At 43.8% G+C, this 8,971-nt stretch overlaps 1 long non-coding RNA gene across 1 annotated transcript in view; it reads left to right on the top strand.

Moving 5' to 3' along the window:
* The window catches only part of LOC144227668 (uncharacterized), a 31,758-nt gene extending 24,424 nt beyond the window's left edge, over nucleotides 1-7,334 (top strand). Inside the window, exon 3 of the long non-coding RNA XR_013334006.1 lies at nucleotides 7,122-7,334. This is a non-coding gene — a long non-coding RNA (uncharacterized LOC144227668). The remainder of the gene's footprint in view (nucleotides 1-7,121) is intronic.
* The last annotated feature ends 1,637 nt before the right edge of the window (nucleotides 7,335-8,971 follow it).

Raw genomic sequence — 8,971 nt, 5'->3', positions numbered from 1 at the left:
TTAAGAACTTTTTTTTTTTTTTTTTTTTTTTTTGAGAGAAAGCACATGTATGAGAGCCGGGGAGGGGCAGAGGGAGAGAGAGCCCTGATGCAGGGCTCCATTCCATGACCCTGGGATCACGACCTGAGCTGAAATCAAGGCTTGGATGCTTAACCAACTGACTGATCCATCCAGGCGCCTGACCTGCTAGACACTGTGACCTGGATGGCTGCAGATAACTTAAACCCCACACATCTGAAGTAAGACCCAGGTTCAACCGGCTCCATTTCCACACTGTTTCAAGCCTATAATTCTTATACTCCTTTTTCTTTCGTGTTTAGTCACTAAATTCTATGGAGACTCCCCGAGTATCTCTCTTCTTGCCTTTATGGCCATCGTATCAGTCTTCTTACCTTGTCAGCATGAGGGCAACCAGTTAGCCGTGTTCCTTCCTTTGCACCTCCTCCCCCCTTATTCTCTTACTACGCAGTCACCAAAGAAATGCTTCCAAAATGCAAGTTCGAATAAATCTCTGCCTTCCTCAAAATCTTTTAATGATTCCCCTGATCTAAAGATTAAAGTTCAAAGTTTCACCTTGGCATAGAACATACTTCCTGCCTCCCAGCTTTGTCTCCAGGTTCCTCCCCACGCCCAGTGCTCCAGCCCCATTGCTGGTTTATGCATTCGTGCCTTGGCGCGTGATTGGCTTTTCTGGCTGGAGTCCCTCCCATCCTCTTCCACTGGACAATTCCTTCATCTTCTCTAACTCTCCACTCAGGTTTAAGACGCTTGGGATCCTGCCTCTTGGGAAACATTTGGTAATGGCTGGAGACATTTGTGGTTTCACAAACTTGGGTGCTACTGGCCAGGAATGCAGGTAAACATCATACAATACACAGGGTAGCCCTCCACAGCAAAGAATTATCTGGCTTAATGTGCCAGTGATGCTGAGTTTGAGAAACTACTTAAAGTTTGCACTGTGCTACTACTCCTTTTGATTCGCCTGTTATATGTATTTGCCACATGGCATTTTACTTATTTGAACGGTGTCTCCCTTTAGATTATATGAACTGGAGGACAAGATTTTCTATCCTGGGATGTAGAACATCTTAAGCATTATTTTAGAAAATGACTTTTGTTGATGCTGCTTATAAATTTCTCCTGTCTACTATCCTAGCTGTTCTTGAAACTGCTATCATTTATACTTTAGAGTGCATGAGACTTGGTTGGCTTCCTGTACAGCTTGATTGGCACAGGAAGGTAGCTTGAGAAGGAGATGGAATGCAAAGGGAGCACTGAAGGGACTCCTGGCTGGTCAGTCAATAGAGCATGTGGCTCTTGAGCTTGGGGTTGTGAGTTTGAGCCCCACATTGGGTGTAAATAACATTAAATTTAAAAAGTACTAAAGTTGTTGATTGTCTCATGAGCTTTTCTTCCATTTTCTGAATTTTGACATTCTCTTTTCTTAATTTTTAATTAAACATTTTTAATGTTAGAGAGCGTGTGAGCGAGTGCGCAAGCGCGCAAAGTCTGTCAAAGCAGACTCCAGGCTGTGGGCTTGAACCCATGAACTATGAGATCATGACCTGAGCCAGAGTCAGACTCTCAGTTGAGCCACCCAGGTGCTCTTGTTTTTAATTTGAGAGAGAGAGAGAGAGAAAATATGAGAACATGAGAATGCAAGTGGGAGAGAGGGGCAAAGGGAGAGAGAATTTTAAGCAGGCTCTATGCTCAGCACAGATCCCAATATGGGGCTTGATCCCTCAACCCTGGGATCATGATCCGAGCCAAAATCAAGAGTCAAATGCTCAACTGACTGAGCTACCCAGGTGCCCCTCCCCCCCCTTTTCTCCCCTTCTTTTGTTTCAAATGCTTTTCAGAACGTCTTCAGGCAGCCTTGATTTACTGTCACTTCCTAGGACTTCTCTAACAGTGAGGACCAAGATGAGGGGTGCTATTTATATCCATGTTGATTACTGGTTTATTCTCCTTTCTCCATGCTCTGTGTATTGCTGGGGGGGGGGGCATTGAAGTCTGCAAACTGAAATATTAAAATTCCTTTGCCACACGGCTTCCTCTGCAAATGGGAGGCACTGGTGGAGATGTGAAGGCAGGAGAAAGGAAGATATTTTCTGTTTTGGAAGTACAGTAGAGGCAGTAGTGGTGGTAGGTTCTAGACTCTAGGCATCCTGCCAGGCAGTGGGTACTCCTGCAACAAAGCCCTTGTTGATTGTGGGTCTAGTGGCAGCAATGACTGCTGTAGACAACTTTAGGGTCCACAATTTTTGCAAAGAAACCACAGCTATGGTTCTAACACTCCCGCCAATGGGTATATTGGCAATGGTGTGAAGATCATGGACTTCCTTTCTGATGCCCTAGTCTTGGGGATGGGAGCAGCTTCCTGCAAATACTTGCAATTTCTCTAACTCCCCTGTTGGCCTTTCCTCCCCCTTCCATCATCTCTTCCCATTTCCTGTGTTAAATTCCCTCTTTGAAGTACCTAGAGTGGTTTCTGTTTTCTTGATGAGACATGGAATGATACAGTACTAGTATGGTGTGTTTGCTTTCCCAGGAATGTTTATTTCCTGGGTTATTGATGATCAGATCAATCCTTATAAAATTTTACTTCCTGGAGATTAGTATGAACCCTAGTAACTGTGGTGTTTGAATTCTAATACAAAGGAAAATGGTCTTTGACCATTAAAGATGAGATTTTCTACCTTTTTCGGTTGAGAAAACATGTAGGACTCAAGGCAAGATTGCCCACCTCACTACTTGAAATCTTTATAGCCTTTTCCCATTGAATAAATCAATAGGTTTGATATAATTTTCTACTCTGAAGTTAGAAGCAAGTCATTTTTTTTCATCATTGAGGAAAACCCATCCCTTGGATACAACATCAGTCTCAGAAGTACCTAGTGCTTTGACAATCTCACATGCTATATGAGCATGAAATGATTACACAGGAGTTAGAATAACCTCATTGGCTCCATCACATAATATGCCCCAAACAAGTCTCTTTTCTGGAAGCTATTTAACACATTGTGATGCTTCCCTATCATAATCAGAATAAAATTTGAACTATTTACCCTAACCTCTGTCCCTAATTTTATGCTCTCCTAGACTCCCATGCCATACATTCTCCCAATAATCTGTGTTTTTGCCAATACTGACTTTTCTGTGCTTCAAATACTACAGCTTGTGCCTGTCTTTGGGTTCTCATACTTATTGCCTCGAATACTCTCTGTGGATCCTCTCTTGCTTGACAGTTTCTGATTGAATTCTCTGCTTCTTCAGGGATGAGTTCATTGATGATTCTATATTAGGTCACCCCTGTAATCCACTTGTTCGTTATCTTTGATGTTTAATAGCTCAAATGGTGTGGTGTCATCCGAAGTTTTCATTGGCTAGTTGGCATTTGCCTTTCTCCCTCTAGAATGTAACCTCCAGCAGGACTTGATGGGTTTTCTTCAACAGCTTTACCTCCAGAGTTTGAGATACTCTGTGGAACGTAGTAAGTGCCTAATAGTCACTTGGTGAATGACTTAATTGTACCCACTGTGCTTTCTACTCAATTTCAGTACTGAAGATGCACCTTGTGAATGGAACTGTAGTGAGGGAGAAAGGTGAGATGGGACACCTCTCTGAACTGGTGTTGAATATGGTGGGAAGGGGCTTTGTCAGTAACCACTATCCCCACCCCAGTGGCAACCAATTGATAGAACATGGTAAGCAGGTACTTTGCTAAGTGTCTATGGATCTCATTGAATCCTTTTAACAGTAGCTGACCTAGGTCTGAATAACCCCAATTTACATATGAAAACCAAAATAGAGAGGGCTAGTAACTATGCCAAATCACACAGGAAGTCAATGGCAAAGCCCAAAGTTGAACGTTAATTGAATTTAGATTCAAGTCAGCTTGAATCTAAAGCTGTACTTGTAACCTCTCTACAGCACAGGTTTTCAAACATCTAATTTTGCTTTTCAGGATTCTTGTTATATAAAAAAGTTGAATTTGATATCTTAGATCACTTCCATTTTAAAGAGGTAGATGAGAGATAATTCTATTTTATATTGAAAGGCAAAGATATTTGTTAGCTAAACATTTAAGGTTTCCTCCAAACACAGAGTCATTGCCCTTGAATTTATGGCTAATTCAGACCTCCATCCTATTCCTCATCTTTTAGGAAAGTTGAGTGATGCAGAGAGGCAAGTGAATGGGATACACACAGGAGGTGGAGATAATGTACTAAAATTTAGAGTCCAGTTTTAAAATGTGCTTCTTTGGGGCGCCTGGGTGGCTCAGTTGGTTAAGAGTCCTACTTTGGCTCAGGTCATGATCTCACGGTTCATGGGTTTGGGCTCTGTGCTGACAGCTCAGAGCCTGAAGCCTGTTTCAGATTCTGTGTCTCCCTCTCTCTCTCACCCTCCCCTGCTCACGCTGTCTCTCTCTGTCAAAAATAAATAAAACATTAAAAAAATTTAAAAAAAGTGCTTCTTCATGATACCTCAAAAGACTCCTTCTCTTTGTCTCATATTTTGCATTTCTGTCAATTAGAAATTTTTTATTAAATATTTTGAGAGAAGTCGAATGCAGAAGGGGCAGAGATGGGGAGAGAGAATCTGAAGCCCGCCCTGCACTCAATACAGAGCCTGACCTGGGCCTCGATCTTCCCACTGAGATCATGACCTGAGCTGAAATCAAGAGTCAGATGCTCAACTGACTAAGCTACCCACATGCCTCCCACCCTTTTAAAAGAAATTTATTCAGGGGCGCCTAGGTGGCTCAGTTGGTTAAGCATTCGACTTCAGCTCAGGTCATTATCTCATAGTTCATGGGTTCAAGACCCACATCAGGCTCTGTGCTGAATGTTTGCTCAGAGCCTGTAGCCTGCTTCTGATTCTGTCTCCTCTCAGCCCCTCCTCCACTTGTGCTGTGCCTCACTCTGTTTCTCAAATAAATGTAAAAAAAAAAAATTGAAAGAAAAGAAATTTATTCTTCTTACCAACAATCTAATAGACTAGGTGTAGAATACCTGTTAGTGACTCATACACCAGGGTCAATTGGTTTAATCATTAGAATGCTTTCTGCCTATTTCATGTGTGTCGATTAGAGGAAACAGGAGATGGGATAGCAGAGGACTGGACATGTATGTGGGAAGGGCAGGTGAAGTTCTAGTCTGTTGTGCTGCAGGAGGGTGCTGGCTGGTTGGGGTTCAGAAATGGCAAATGACATCTAGTGGGATCGAGGCATAGAGATAACCAGGACAAAGGACCAGAGGGGACTGAGCCCTATGGGCATATGGAAGCAGCTCTTGATACCTTATTTGCACATGACACCAGCAATGGTCCCCTCTCTTTCTCTGGGCCAGCATTGAAACCCCTGCTTTCATCTTCCTTTTGACACACTTGGCAATTGATTACTGATCCAGGGTTTAGGGGTGGGGAGAGGCAAGATCTTAGGCTTTGCTGTGAAGATGAAGGTCTCCGAGATGACTTCCTGTTTCTTTGACATCGCTGGGGTTTCCCTGATTAGCTTGAGTTATTCACCCCTGGCCAGAGTGAAACCTTATGGTGCATAAAGAACTAAAGGAAACAGGAGAGGCCGCAGGTAAACATTAAACTTAGAGTGACTATTCTGATATTCTTGTCTTGGCTCTTTGTCCATGGCTGTAGAACGAGCTTCAGGTGGGGGTATGGATGAGGGTAAATCTGCGCTCATTTTAGGGGGACCGGAGCAGAGGAACTCCTAGCTTTCCCCAAATTTTTGTAAAACCACAACAGATCTGCTTCACCCTACTGGAAACTATCAACTTTAAACAAACAAACCCCAGGAAGCTTCTCTGTAATGGCAGAATAAATCTACCCTTCCATTTCTCTTGAAATAACAAGGAGATGAAATACAAAGAAAAAACCCTTGCGTTCACTAACATAAATCAGCCCCGTTGTTGTGATCAGGACATATGGTACGGTAACGTTGCCCACTGCTCTGAGACCCGCTAATAGAAGACCATATGTGCTTCTGCAAGATCAAAACACAACAGGCCTGGTTTAAGACTCCGTGGTGGCCTCGACTCTGAACTTACTTGTGTTTATTGGTTTGTGTTTCTGCTTTAGCACATTCTTACCACCATAGTCTCTCCCCTTCCCTCATTTTTTCTTTCCTGTGTTTCAGATGCTGAGAGAGCTTGATAATTTAAAAACTTGTGCTTGGACTTGTAGAGTTCTGGGAGTGGGCTGAGGCCTTGAGACAGAGAAGCCAGGAAGGGGAGTCATTATTGATGCCTGTAGGACAGAGTCCTCTCTTACTGTTTGAAGGTTTGCCTTTCTGTCCCCACCCCACACCCCCAGCTTTGAAATATAATTGACCAAAAACTGCATATATCTACGGCATCTAAGGTGATCACTGGATATGCATATGCATTATGAACGGATGACCACAGTCCAGCTAATTAACTATCCCTCACATAGTCTACTTTGTGCTGAAAATACTGAAGATCCACTCTCTGCAAATATCAAATAGATGACACAGTCTTAACAATATCACCACGCTCTACATTAGATCTCCAGAAAAACACTTGCCTTTTGGAAAACCCTAATTACAAGGAGTTTAGAGATTGAAGCTTAAGCAGTGAACAGAGGTTTTGTTTGGATTTCTTCAGGCTGCTGGGCAGCTCTTCCTCTGAAACCCCAACCCCCTTTCAAGTTTTTTGTTTGTTTGTTTGTTTAAAGGGGCAGAGAGAGAGGGAGACACAATATATGAAGCAGGTCCAGGCTCTGAGCTGTCAGCACAGAATCTGACATGGGGGCTCAAACCCATGAACTACGAGATCATGACCTGAGCTGAAGTCAGATGCTTAACCGACTGAGCCACCCAGGTGCCTGGTTTTGTTTGGATTTCTGTGCCCCTTTTATTGAAGTGCAGGAAAGTAGATTTGGGGGGTGGGGGCAGTGAGAGGTCCCACGGTTTACTACATAAATTTAAAGTAAGTGAGGGTTTTCTGGGTGGCTCAGGCAGGCCTCTGATTCTTGATTTTGGCTCAGGTCATGATGTCATGGTCCTGAGATGCAGCCCCATGTTGGGCTTTGCAGTGGGGGTCGAGCCTGCTTATGTTTCTTTGTCTCCCTCTGCCCCTCTCCAGCATGTTCGTGCTCTCTCAAGAAAAAGTCTGTCCAGCCAGCAAATGAGTTTGAATCCTTACTAAGCACAAGGCGCTATGCTGCTTATTAGGTTCTTCATTAGACGTTGTAGCGCTCCACAGCCACACGCGCACAGTTGCCCTCTCCATTCTGCCGGGGACAGAAGCAAATGCTTAAATCCATGAAGAGCATTCTTCCCACTTTTGCTTGGAGCCCGTTATCGTATCACTATAAGCAACATGCAGAAGATTAAATTGAGCTGTTAAATTGCATTTCTGTATCTGGTCATTGACTTCCTAGAACCTGCCTGTTCTCCCAAAGACACACTGATAATCAGAAGAAATGAAAACACCATCTGTGCTCCAAATCTCTCTTCTTCCTTGAACTTTGAAGTGACTAAGAGATTCATCTGCATCAAGAATGAGAGTATCTTTGGCTCATTTGGTTAGGCTTCCGACTCTTGAGTTTGGCTCGGGTCATGATCTCCCAGTTCCTGAGTTCGAGCCCCACATCAGTGTCTGGCTCTGTGATCACAGCACTGAGCCTGCTTCGGATCCCTTGTATCCCTCTTTCTGTGTGTGTGTGTGTGTATCAAAAATGTTAAAAAGTTTTAAAAGTAAACAAGTGAGGCTGTGCAAATGAAAACCAAAGGAGTTATGAATAGGACAGGATTCATAGCACATCCTATGTTAGGAGCTGGAAGAACCTTGGGAACACAAATGTGTTCATCTTTGGAACGAACCTTTGAGAGTGGTGCCTGGTTCACATGTTACCCTCTGACTTGCTGTGACCTGTGTTTACCTGATTTTCATGCTGACGGGAGATCCCAGCTAGGTCTGAATAAGCCCCTGATGGATGCTAGACTTCATGTGAGACAGATTCTGGTGGTGGGGGCGGGGAGCGGAGGGAGAAATAAAACACCAGACTTGTTACTGAAGTAAAACTTGGTTATCATTGGAATGAAAAAAAAATCCCCTCTTTGTCATATTAATGACTTCATTCAGTGATGTTACTTTCTGAGTCCTTGGCCATAGCAGCCCCATGAAACCAGGATGTCTGCCAAGACTCCTTCTATGCAGCCCACGTGGTGCCTCATTGCAGTTTGGGTGACGATAGTTTTGTTAAGTTTGATGTATCCATGCTTTACATATTTTTCCAAGTCGACATTGACCCCTTAACCCAATTTGGGTTAAAAATGGCAACTGATCTTCTTTAGAAAAACTTTCAGTGGTGACTTGGGATACCATTGACTTCCTAACTCTGAAAGGGGATGTGGCACTGTAGGTTGCAATTCCACATGGGGGAACAAGTGCCATACTGTTGGAGGTGTGTTCGGTGGGAAGAGGTAGCATTGTTCAGGGCAGTAGTGGTTCCTAAACCTGGGTGATCACTGGAATGAATGGGGGCGGGGAGGTTGTTAACATCTGAGGATTCGGATTCAAGAGGCCTGGGGTGTGGTCCAGGCATCTATCAAGAAAGCTTTAGGTATTGCTGGTGATCACTGGGGTTGGGAAACACTAGCTGTGAAACTCTCATCTTGAGTTTCAGTGCAGGTTCTGCCATATTTTCATTCAGCCAACTGCCCAGCTAATCAACCAGCCGTCATGTGCCAGCCACTGGGTGGAAGGCTGAGGAGCTAGAGGTTAACAAGACAGGCGTCCCTGGCCAGACCATTTAATGGCTCTGGGCTCCATTTTCTCATCTCCGAATAGAGGTTATATTGGGATTTCAAGTCCTGCCCAAGTCTCGCCATCCACGATATTTAAGAAACCGAGCCCCTGAACTCCTCAAGTGCCTTTCAACTGCTTTTCAGTTCTTAGTGCCAAGTTGACATTTTCCCATTCCAGTGCTC

This window comes from Crocuta crocuta, unplaced genomic scaffold, assembly GCF_008692635.1.
Source record: "Crocuta crocuta isolate KB4526 unplaced genomic scaffold, BGI_CrCroc_1.0 scaffold41, whole genome shotgun sequence".
NCBI classification, from domain to species: Eukaryota; Metazoa; Chordata; class Mammalia; order Carnivora; family Hyaenidae; genus Crocuta; species Crocuta crocuta.
The sequence above is the reverse complement of the archived record's forward strand: the minus strand, read 5'-3'. Positions and strand labels throughout refer to the sequence as shown.